Raw genomic sequence first — 13,140 nt, 5'->3', positions numbered from 1 at the left:
TGTCCACTGTGGCCTTTGTGAGCGCCGTTGTTGCTTTTGATGCATTATTTATAAGGCCCCAATAAAAATTCTAAGATGTTTACCATATTTTACCAACTATAAGAACGAAGCAGATCTCAGTGTTGTAGTGTCAGTGTGTGGACAAGTAGCAACACTGAAATGCTTCATCACGAGTTATTCCATTAAAACAAACCAAAGCTCAAATATAAATCTGAATTATAAATCTGCTGTTATTTCAACTAATTTATGAGAAACTGAACGTGTTCTATACAAATTGGCAGCAACACAAGCAGTACCTTTTTTACTTACGCTTCAAAGAGCCATTTATCAGGTATTAGTTTGCGTTCATTCATAATAAAGTGTTTTATGGTTATTTCGAAAGGATGAAAGACGGAAAGTCAAGGGAGACGATCAGTCAGTTTCGAAAAGCAAGAGATGAAGACAAAAATATATAAACTGCGGTGGTGAAAGGGAAGGGAGTGAAACTAGGAAGGAAAGACAGAGTGGTATAGGGATCAGCCAGCGTGACCTGTCCTTGCTGCACAAAAACAAATGACATCAGAGTAGCTGCCAATCAGCTGACATGACTCAGAGAGAAGCTGTCACATTCTCTCCAGTTTTTTCTGACACTCTGCCCTATCAAAAGGAGAAAAAGTGCCCACCGCATCCACATCCATTGATATGACAAATCTCACATAGCTCTTATAGGTTTTATACACTCGACATTCTTCATTGTAACCTTCTATAGAGTGATGGCCAATACTGATCATTTGAGTAAGTAAACAAGCACAGCCTATTATTTTGCATGTAAAAAATTCTCCTCTGGAAAGTGATTCTAAAAGACAGCTCAATCTAATTAAATTCCAATAAATTAAAGGGATTTAATTCAGAGGGAAAACTTTAAAAGCAATTACCATGGTTAATGTGAAACATAATTAGCTACAGGTCTGGTGACAAGGTCTAAACATCACAAATGCCAGTGCTACAGGTGGCCCCATTGACTCCTATTTCAAAGCTAACAATCAGATCACACTCTTACTGAGTGGAATAATTGTTCTCCATCAGAGCAAATAACGCTGTGAATCTACAGGCTGCACTTGTTTAAATATATAATCAGGAATAAACCATCTGGTCCAGATCCTTAAAGCCCCTTCTCTTAGAATTATTTTGAAATGTACTGCTTGAAAATACAAACAAACATAAATTGAACCTCATTTGTGTTTGTCCAAACAAATTAAAACTCAATGAGCAATATGTTAGGGCAAAAATAGTAAATAATCTCATATTCACTTTTTGTTATCACATTTATAGTAGTAGGCAAACTATTTCTAAGTCTTTGTCATGGATCAGTAACTGGCAAGGATGCAAATTCTACCTGGGACATTTAAATTTAGCCTCAGTCTTTTGTAGCCATCAAAAGCCTTATTAGGTAGTTACAGCAGTGAAAGTTGTCCTTTCAGATGACAACTGTCATGAAGTTGTCAAGAACTGTATCGTTTACAATTACTACAGGTTTCGGGTCCTAAATCCTCTATTGTAAATTGTAATATAGGCTGTGCAAGAACAGAAACCTTCATAGGTAGCAGCAGTTAATGGGAATGGGGATTAGAGAAGATTTTTTTGGTATTTTCTTAGTAATGAAGAGAGAAGTTCAAGACCTAAACCATTTTCATAGTAAACACCCATCCCTAGCAACTAGTGTAGAGTTATTGAAATCATTAGATGGAATACTGGTCACAAAAAACTCTTATTAGTCTTCTGTGGCTTTATAAGGTCTGTTCAGATTTGAAAAAAAATTGAAGACCCTTGTTTACTACAGATTTTGTGTATTTAAAGTGTGAAATTACCCAAATTTAATGATGAAGAAATTCCAATTATTGTGTATTTGTGAAATCTGAAGACAGACTTTTCAGAGCATTAAACATAGGAGGGTGTTGACAGAAAATCATTTCGAATGTGCTGAGCATCTAAAAGGTCAAAAGCAGAGAGTACTGCTCATCAACCCTCCTACTGTTCCACAACAATGACCTAAATGCCTTGTTTAATTGGAAATCAGTTGTTAAGGTGGCTCCTTCTAATCCAGGTTTAAATTATTAAAAGTCCTGCACCAGCATTAAATAGAAAATATTAAATGCAAATAACCTGATTTATTGAATTCAGTGTGAAATGACACAGTAGTGGACACCATCTGTTTTAAAGCAACTTTTCATTTATTTCTAACAGAAAATTCAGCAGGTTTTGTATCACATGAACTTGAAGTGAGAGTCTTTGCACACAGTCATCTAAAGGGGAATATATCTCTAATGACACACAGCATGTATGACACATCAACTGTTGTGTGTGGGACAGTACAATGCACTGGATCACTTTGGAGAATTCCTGGTGTATCTTAGGGGCAGCAAGTTATAAAAAGCTGCATAAGTGCTCAACAAGTTAAAGAGTTTGGATTCATAATTACATGAAAGTGATTTGAATCCCAAAAACCTGAGGTTCAATTTACAGTTCTATGAGCTAGAGAAGCCAGAAGCTGATTTTTTTTCCCCCCATTTTATTTCAATCAACTATTCAAAAAATGTATTCTATTCTGCAATACTATATTTTACACTGCGATTTATCTGTGGGTTAAATGTTATAAATGAAAAGTGACAAAGATTGTGTGGTTTCCCCTCATCTACATCACTGCCCAAATATGAAACCTAAATAAATGAATTCAGAACCCAAACCCACACACGCATCATCTTTTGCAGACACTGTTTGCTTAAAGAGATCCTAGAAACAGACACCCCCAACCACCATCGCTCCAGTAGGATATGGAAGAAATCTAATTGGACACATGCAAATGAAAGATGTGCTAAAAATTCCTCTTCATCATGGGGGGATGTATTTTGGCACCAGCAACCACACCAGTTGTGCTTGTAGTCTACACTGAAATATACACCCACCCACCCCCATTTTCTCTCCCTCTCCCTCTTCCCTTTTTCTTTTCATTTCCTCTCCACAGCTTACACCCAACCCCCCTATGTATTTCCACAATAACCAATTACAGGCATAGGAATGCAGGGTGAAATGTGTGGCCTAGAGCATGTAGGATTTTATATCAGACTCCACATAGATATGGTAGCAGCAACATGGGTGGTGATGCTATAAAAACAAGCCTCTGCTTCACCTCTCCTGTATTTTTGGAGCTCATGGAAAACGACAGCCATGGTGAAGACTAGCTGTATCAAGCTACCGCCAGCAGACTAATGAAAACTATCAAGTAGAGTCGCAGGAGTTCTGGCAGTTTTCAGGACAAAAATAATAACTATGAAGGAAGGCCCAACTGCTTACTGGTGCAGCTGCATGAGAAACAGTATGCAGCTCGAGCTGAACATGACGACAATGGACTCTGGCTAGTCTGCACTAATGAGTTTTTGCCCTGAGACTGGAGGCATCTCTGACTAACTAAGCGGCTAACTAGTCCCCTGCTGTGGCCCAGCTGCTGAGTGTGATATTGTAGTAATGAACTGGTAGGAGCACAGAAGCCTTTATGTATTTCCAGTTGCACTTCAGCCAAGTCGGACAGACATCACTGGTGGCTCAGTGTTCTCTGTCCATGTGTCAGATTTGGTTTAAAATGCTGCCTACGACACAACAGACTCAACATATGCCTCAAATCAAAAGCAACCCAGCAAATAAACACCACAACAAAACAAAACAGGTCCATGCTGCAGACAAAGTTGAAGCATACTATCCTTCCAGCAGAGCCAGCAGTCTTAGCATCTACTGCGTCTGCCTATTCACCTCACACACTGGTTTATCCCAGGCAGTCATAAAAGACTGCAAATGAGGGAGTGTCTTAGAGTGTTCAGAGAGCAACGCGTTTTCCCTCTCCAGGGAGGACTGATCTGATGATCAAATCCCTTCCTGTCTCTTTGCTGAGTCCTCTCTGCAGCACATAGAGTGTATTTTTCAGTCTCTCGTCAGTCATGTGTCAAACTCTGCTGCCCACCAGTTTTGATAAAAAGCGTAAGTATGTACAGCCCAGACAGGGTCCACTTTAGAAATGTAAAAACAGAAATGTGAAACTAATTCCAGACAAATTCTATATATACAATCCCTAAACCACATTTTAGGAAATTTCATTCTCTGTAGCAATGCAAACAACCGAGTAAGATACTATAACAAGGTAATGGTAAATCAAATGCTCTTCTGCTCAATGCTCTCTAAACCACAAGGACATGCCAGCAGATTAGGAAGTGCTGTTATTTATGAATGAGGAAAAAAAAAAAGTCATGGATACACAAATGAGACCATCCAGTGTGGTTGTTTTCTAAATCCATCTATCCATCCAACCACACTCACTCCTATGGGCAATTTAGAGTCACCAATCAACCTAACATGCATGTTTTTGGACTGTGGGAGGAAACCGGAGGAAACCCGGGGGAGAACATGCAAACTGTGAGCACAGAAAGGCCGTGTTGCGAACCCACGACCTTCTTGCTGTGAGGCAACAGTGCTAACCACTCATCCACCATGCTGCCCTGTTTTCTAAATCAGGCAATCAGGCAATTTCTATCAGGGTAAGAAATCAGTGTGAAGGCACACCATATGGAAACACCCCACAGGGGCCACAGCATTAAAAATACATATCTCATAATGTATACTGGCCTTTGTGCTTAAGCTCCCGATGCAGAGAGGAAAAATGTGGAGGAAGAGGATTGAAACAATCTGTAGTTGACCAGTAAAAGACATTTGTGTGAAGAACCACCCACTGACTAGGCTGGGCTGACAAAGAGAATCACTGTGTGATCAGTTCAGCACTAGGACACATCATTATGACCTATAACCTCATTGGCCTTCTTAGTTTAGCAGTCTAGGAGCAGCAGTGAAAACACTCCGGGTTCTTCGCTGACTGTGTGTGATCCCTGCTCCTTGTTTTCCAACAAACAACAGTCTCACTGCACAACATGCTGTGAAACAGAGACCCAGAAAACAATGAGAGGATAAATAAGGAACTAGCACATGTTGCTCAGTTATCATCATCATACTGTACAGAATTTGGCTACACTATGTCTGTCTCCAAGAGCTGTGCTGCATTACTGAAATGAATCAAGGGGAATAAATAAATTTAAGAACATGAATGCAATTAAATAATACCTGTATGCAATGCTATATATTTTCTTCACAATAAAGAGAAAATGAAATAAAAACACACAGAATGTATTCTATTAAAAATACAAATAGCTTTTCATTGGTGAATATTTCCTGGCATGAAATCAGACACTAATTATGCTAAACAAATGTCTCATGATTGTAAGTGAATGGTGTGGCTCTGGCTTTGTCTGTGGCTGAGCAGAAAAAAAAAAGCTTTGTGTTTGGAGGACTGTTATTGTCAACAGTCTGCTTTCCCTGTGGGGAAAACCTATTTTACGACCACATGGTGTGATTAGCAACGTGCAACCTAGCTGTGTTAATTAGCATGGAAATCTTAGTGTGCCGTGAAAGCATGTGTACAGAGTCATGAGCTGTGACCAGTTCGGCCCAACACTGTTTTGTACACAACACCCTAAAAATGTTTCACACCAGTTAAAGATTACATGTCAGCTGAACGCCAGTTTGACAAAGTGATGGGGTAGCAAGTATATCAATATGAATCAATACTAATGAATAAACCCAATCTCCCCAGCCTATTAAAGTAAATGATTATATAAAGAGGGGAAAAGCTGCCCACTGGTTGAAGTACAATTAACAGTGTTAATGCATCAAAGACTTCAGTTGTGAGATACAAGGATTTTGTTTAAAACCTCTGGAACAATATCTCTGGTCATTATACTAAATAACAAAATGCCCTGTTAATCCAGCACTGTCATTATAATAGCTGCAACATCCTGCTATCTGAAGGGATAAGCAGCAATAATGGTATTCTAGAACAGGCAAATGCCAATATGTAAAGATGAGATAGTTGGTTATGCAGGCTGCATATCAAAATTATAGCTACAGCATGAACTAATTTTTGATTAGCAACAAAATAATCATACTACAGATACAGTCATATTTCCAGGTATTCAAAATAAAGTGTTCTCTTTAACCAACCCTGGTTCTTAAGAGGAACTGCCATGCTTATTTTCCAACCATCACTGCCCTTCTGATTGGCTGAACACACCTGATCCAGGTAATTAGCAGAGGGGAGGGCAGGGATAGCTGGAAAGCAAGCATTTAGATTCATTCCAGTTGGTATTAACCACATGACAATGATACGGCCTGCATTACCGTGGGCTACCAATCAACAATTATACATTTTCCCTGCTTATCACTCTATCTTTGTTTTGTTTAATCTAAACCATATCTTCTGTTACTTACAAATATAAAATAACAGTAGCTCATATTACATTCTTAAACAATGACAAATTCAATATAATGAAGCATGTTCAAAGTTTTTCACCCTCAACTTATGTCCAACATACTTTGCGATCCAGACTTCCTCTAACCTTGAATAAATCCATTTTTATCATACAGGACAGCTCTGACTATCATCTCATACATTAGTGCATTTTGGCACTCCCCTGAGCCATACGTGTATGTCGGCATGCAGACATGTCTGCAAAACCCTGACTGTGGGGTCAGCACTGCATCTAACTGCACAGTGTAAAAAAAAAACAAAAAAAAAACTTAACACTATGAAGCTTACCAAAGCAGCACAAGTTAAGAGGTGCTTTTAATAAAAGCCCTGCACACCACACCACATCTTTTTCAGTTCAAAAAGAAAAGTGACAAAACACACACTGAAATAATGCTCATGTCACTGTACAGTCCTCTGTGATGTGATCAGCGCTCTGGTAATTATTATACGTCTCAGGAATACTGATGTTAACATGGATCCACAGAACAGACTTTGAATGAATAAAATAAGAGTAGAAATTACTACTTTCTGTATGCAGTGCCTCCACAAAAAACTGGTGGTGTGTTAAAACTGCTGTCCTGTATTTATCTGACATAATCATCAAATAAAATAAGCAGTCCTTTTGAATTACTCTATTGTGCTTGTGTGAAAATGTGTATTTGAGTATTTCCAGCACGTTCAAGCTGCATCATATTACTGAAAACACAATAAAAATATTGAAGGACTGACATGATGATCACAAACAACTCCCTGTGTAGCAGCCTTGAAAGAACAGATAGGAAATGGGCTGCTTTAGAATGCATCCATTATTCATTAGGCACTTTACTCATCCATGTCCACAACCTCTGCAGTGACACAGTCAGACCATTATTTCTTTTGTCTTTCTTTCAAACACTCTTTACTTTTTCCTCTCACACCCAGCTTTCATCTCATCTCTATACGATCATCAGCCAAATGCTCAGGAGCCTGCAAACTCTGCAGCGGCCAACAAAACGCTTTATAATCCAGCTGTGCTTAATGTCAGACTTTTGAAAGAGTTTAATCGAATATTAATGTTTCAGTAAAGCCAGGAGCCACTGCAGTGGAGCGTTTTATGAGGTGCAAGGGGAAAAATCGTTCCACGTGTTGACTAAATGCACAGAAAAAAATATATGCAGAGAGCGATAACACGAGTCACAAGACTGCATCTCCAGCTAGGCTTTAGAGTTTATGGTGCTGCAGAAATGAGGGGAGATAATCACTCTTTCTATATGCACCAGCACCATGTCAGACACAGCCAAACGCCTGCTGCTTTTGGAATCAATTAAAAGTCACTTTACGTATTTGTGTGTCAGAGAGAACTTAAAAGATCAATTTTGCTTTAGAGGGATATTAAACAACAAAATAAATGCCTTTTAAGAAACAAGGATAATTCCATGTACAAGCGCAGAGGTGAGCCTCAGTTTCACCATATCTGCATCATCTTTTAACTCCTGCGACACTATATTATATCATGTACATCAAGATATCAAACTAATGTATAGGTATGACAACATATGTGCCCGTAAAATACAACATATGTGCCCCGACAGTATCTCAGATCCACACTAACATCAAACAGCAGCCTTGAAGGAAAGCCACAACAGCTGAATCGTTTCCTCCCGGGCTGTCAAAGAGATATTAACTATGTTCCCAGCCTCTGGGTTACCCTTTGTTTTCTACAGAAAACCTAATATTTGCTTTTCCCAGACAGTCATTCAGATAAAATAGAGTGAAACATGTTTTAAGCCAAAGCTGGAGATGTTTGCTTTCACTTCACTAAAATCAGGCCACATGCTCTAGTGCAGGGAGTTAATCTTTTCTGGGCACCACCCTGCTTTCCCTGAACAGGTCACCAAATTAGGTTGCCATATTTCGGCCTACGAGAAAAAAAAAAAAAAAAAAGAAACAGCTCAACTCAGAGTATTTATGTTAACATCAACTTTTGGTGAGGATTGTATGTTGACAGATGTGATTTTAAGTATGGGAGTGTGTTGTGATTATAACAAGCTTTGGCCGTTTGCTTTTTTTCTATTTTTACAAGCAGATTCGCTGACAAAAACATAGAAATCTTAAAAGGTTTTCAACAACAGCAAGGTCACCAGCTCAGTCGCCCAAAACCTATCTTCTCAGAGCTGTGTGGTGTACTTTGTAATGTGCTTGTGTAGCAACAGACAGCAATACAATAGCGAAAATATGTGTAGCCTGGAGGGGGGGAATCCACCCATATTACCGCTCGGCGGCTCATGTAGAGTGACATCATGCAACACTTCCCTGAGCTATTTTCTCTCATTCAAACCAGAAGTGTCTGACCCAGCAGATCCCAAACTGGACAGTGGGAACTCTAATAAATAAATAACTGATAAATCTGAAGACAATCACAATGAATTTTCTTTTGACTTCTGCATTTGTGTCATCAAGTACTAAGCACTTTAATTTTCTGCCTTTGACTGGAGGGCCACACTAAGGCTAAATCATGTAGTGAGGGGACACAGGTACATATTGCTTCATTTTAAGGGGATCACAAGCATTTCCTTTCCTTGAGTTCCCTGCCACAGCAGCTAACATTCATTCTTTTTTTATTACTAACTAGTAATCAAATCATTCTCCCTTTCGGCCTTACTGGTAACTCAAAGGAGCAACTTACAATGCCTTCTTTGAACAGATGGGTGGGTGAGTTCTGACATACACACACAAAAAGAAAAAAAGAAGGTGCTTGATCTCTCCCCAGCTGTTTCAGCACTACACTGACAAAGCCGACTCTTAAACACCACAAACTGTAAAGAAGCACAAATATACACAGCTTTAGTTTGCACATATATTAATCACAAGTCACAACAGTATCTCACTTGACCTCCACAGCAATGTTAGTGATGGCCCTGGGTGGAACACAGATCAGATGGTGAGGGGGGATGAGACACAGGGCTGCAGGTAGCAGTTTGCACAGCCATGTGTTTAATAGGCCCCCCTCACTGTGTTACTGGCGTCCCACCTCTGTATGAGGATATGGGACTTTCTGATCCTACAAACGTCCTCCAGGCAGGAAGCATTACACCACTCACATGCTCTGTTTGTGTTGTTTCTCGTTTTGCTGTGGTTATTGCAACAGTTCACACTTTATTCTGTTCAAATACTTTTAATAGAAGCTGTGCACAGCACCCAGTAACCCCTCCCCTCACCATCGCTTCGAGTCTTTAATCTATCTGCCTGGTTAAATGAGGGTTAACTTCTTATCTCCTGATGCTGCATGCCTTATATATTTTATTATTGCTAAATCATTTAAGCATGATGCCAACATCCAAAGGCAGACTGTAGGATTTGCATTCTGGAGGAGTAGCCACAAGCACAAACAAGCCTATGGTTGCAACATCCTGCAGCCTAATGTGCTTTAGCAAGCTTCCACTAAAGACGACAAACAGAAAAATAACAGGTCAGTCACAAATACTGTTAGTATCAAAAGGTAGATCCTGCTATTATGATTCCTTTGCCTAATTCATGAGCCCTTCTTCAAGGCTGGCTATAAACATTTCTTCCGGCAAAGACCTGACAAGTTCTCAGCCAGACCAGTCTCGTCTCTAATTGTCACGACTTTATACCAATTAGTTCCTTCTCTGCCTATCTGAGAAAAAATTCATACCTTCAAGCACAGAGCAGTGAAAGTGCAACAGTCTCACTGTGGCACCTCAAAGTTAGAATCAGTGCTCCCAGGACTTTAAGGAGAGGTGGTGGAGAGATGGAGGGGTGGCTGAAAAGCAGAGATTAACTCTGACTGGCAATTTTAGGTTTATACCTAGCAAGCTGTTAGAAAGCTCAGGTATGCACAACTCGTTCCTCTCCACCTCACTGTGAATTTCATTAATCACTACATCTGTTCATTTCACACAGCACACCCACGCTCATATAACGTGCACTTCACTCCATTCCTACATGCCATTTTACAGTTCTAACTTTAGCCACAAAAACTAGAAAAGAGCATCTTGGCAGTGTGTTAAACAGGAATTAAATGTAGGCTGAAAATAGCTACCACACTTCTAAACCTGTTAAGTATTTTCATCATCTAACCAGTTAGCTCTTAACCTTATTTCTTTCATTTAAATCCCATTTGAATATACCACTGCACATGACATACAGATAATATATGTTATTATATGTACTCCTGAGACGGGTCATCTTAATCATGACAAAGATTAAACTCAGAACAGTGAGAGTTCATGTTTTCAGTAAGAATAAATTGCCTCAGAGACAGAATTTAACTGGATTCACACACGAATAGTAAACAGATAAAAGCCAAATCAATCTGCCAACAGCAGCCCTCAGTCAAATGTTATTTCTTCCTGCATCTTTACACGTTCTCATTTGTCTTGGCGAGCGCTGACTATTTGTTTATTTTATTGCATCCCCATTAACGTCTGCCAAAGCAATTGCCATTCTTCCGGGGGGCTCGTACACTGTAGATGAAATGGAATTTAAAATGAAATATCAAAGACAGACACTGAATGTCACATAACAGGAGCTCAAGACAGTAAAATCCAGCTAGAGAAAGATTGATCATGAGGCTACTCTCTGAGTAACAAATTAAACGACTGTTATAACTGAAGGAAAGTGCGTGTTGGAAAATGAAGAAAGAGTCTTAATAACTGGCTTTTAAAAGGTGCAGTCAGTAGGTGTTTTTCTAAAGTCTGCAGCTGATTCCAGTCAATAAAAGCTTTGTGTGTGAAGAGGTTGGAAAAGAGAGCTGACCCTTGCTCACTTGGCACATTTGCCATGTTTGGCCTGAGTGTTCGTGTCAAAGTGAAGAGAAGTCAGGTGGCTTTGAGAATGAATGTTATACATTTCAGCACTGCTCAGGCTGAGATTAAGGGAATTTCTTACTTGCATCAGGGCCTCAAATGCAACTTTCCACATTAAAAACATGTCTTCATGTCTCATCCGTCCAATCCAGACGCAGCCTCAGTCAGCCTACACTACGTGTCCCTGTCAGGTCGACTTATTAAGAGAAATTTAGCAGCATCTTTCTGACAGTAATGAACTTAAATCACTGTCTGGTTATGTTCACATGTTATGGCTCAAAGTGCAGTGAGCTAAGCATTACACCCCCCTGGGATCTGTGAATACAGGTCTAAGGTCAGATGATTAACAAGGAAACCATAACACTAGTTCTTGCAGAATTAGTTTCACTATGAGACTGAATGGAATTTGTCTAAATTAAAGTCTCTCCAAGAATACGGGCTGTCAGCGCCTGTTCTCTTTTTAATGATCTGTGAGCACAATCTCACAGCGTCTTAGTTCATATAATCCTTCATTTCCATCATCTGATTAGAAAAATGTCAGGCTTGATGCAGTCATTCATCTCCCTTCTCTTTCCACCACACTCTGCTATGGACAACCTACTGCAAGGATGCTGATCTGTTACTGACCATGACCTCTGACCCCCACTGAAGAGACAGGCCTTCCCTGTGGGGACTCCACTCCAATATTACATTACAAACCACAACTAAATAGATTTTGAAACTAACACTGCATCTGTCAAGCCAACAAGAGCCTGAAGACTCAAGAAGCGTCCTCCTACAGAAACAAGTCTTAGCAGATCCATCCATGATCCCTGAACGACCAATATCCCCTCCATTCACCGACATGTTGAGACGGGCTCAGCCCACATAGTCAAACACTCAGCTGGTGAAAATAAAAAACGGATGCTAATCTTTGTTGTGATGGACGCAAAGGAACAGAAAAAACAGCAAAACAGCAGAGATAGGCGGGTGAAAACAAAGACGAGCACACAAACTCCAAACCCTCGCTCCATAAAACCGAAGCACCGGCTTGACTAAAGTCGCTGCAGGTTGTTAAATGTACAACACAATGTGAGCAAAATATAAACATCGCGAGTTTAAGGAGAAACGCAATCACTGCCACATGGACGCTGAATGCACACCTGAAATGGACGGTTCAAAATCAACCGTGCGCTGCGCTGCGTAACGGACAGGTAAAGCGGCGTTGAATGTGACTACAAACAAATCAGCGTTTTCCACTCGCCAAATAAGTGTCAACACATAAAAGGCGGCTCGATAAAACAGAGAAATGCTGCCACTCACCTTGAAGGTTTCAGCAGCAGGTCCTGAGCGCAGATTGTCTTGGAAAAGGCGAGCCGATGTTTCAGCGTTGTCGCCTGTCAGCGGGAAGGAGGAGTTTGTGTTTACTCCAACATAACAGATCAGACGGTGAGCAGCCCCACGGATCCTCTCCCTGTTTGGCGAAGAGAGGGAGCCACAGTCTGGCTACAAACTTTATTACAACACAGGACACCAGGGGCTCTCTCTTTCTCTCTTTCCCTATGGAAACGTTTTCAGCCAAGATTTAACTGAATCCCTATTGGAGCCTTTACCTCTCCACACTAATGTAATCATTAAAAATGTATGAGGGAGCTGTTCTCTCTCATAAAGCGGCTTATTTCTGTGTCACGTGGTGTACATGGTAATTATACCAAATCATTTTGTGATTTCCCTTTTTATTTGTTATTTGCATTAATGAATTAAATTTAAATGGCAAACTGACAACCTCCCTGATCATGAAGCAAATACATCTTCATGTTGTCTGTGAAATGATACTAAACCTTATCATAGGCTTGTTGCTTCAGTGATGATACTTATCATTCGTCTTCCCATAAGTTTCTTAACAAGACTGGTAAATGATTAAACTGCACTATATTTTATGATTTTACAATTTCAAGAGCCAGACTTTGA

General features: G+C 40.0%; 1 protein-coding gene across 4 annotated transcripts in view; it reads right to left on the bottom strand.

Annotated features, from left to right (window-relative positions):
- Positions 1-12,587, bottom strand: part of ptprea (protein tyrosine phosphatase receptor type Ea) — a 49,739-nt gene extending 37,152 nt beyond the window's left edge. For all 4 annotated transcript variants that reach the window (XM_026315260.1, XM_026315262.1, XM_026315261.1 and 1 more), the window contains exon 1: positions 12,493-12,587. The gene's annotated coding sequence lies outside the window, so the exon portion shown is untranslated. The remainder of the gene's footprint in view (positions 1-12,492) is intronic.
- Positions 12,588-13,140: the final 553 nt, after the last annotated feature.

The sequence above is a fragment of the Mastacembelus armatus genome, chromosome 19 (assembly GCF_900324485.2).
Source record: "Mastacembelus armatus chromosome 19, fMasArm1.2, whole genome shotgun sequence".
Classification (NCBI taxonomy): Eukaryota; Metazoa; Chordata; class Actinopteri; order Synbranchiformes; family Mastacembelidae; genus Mastacembelus; species Mastacembelus armatus.
This window is presented reverse-complemented; position numbering and strand designations above follow the sequence as displayed.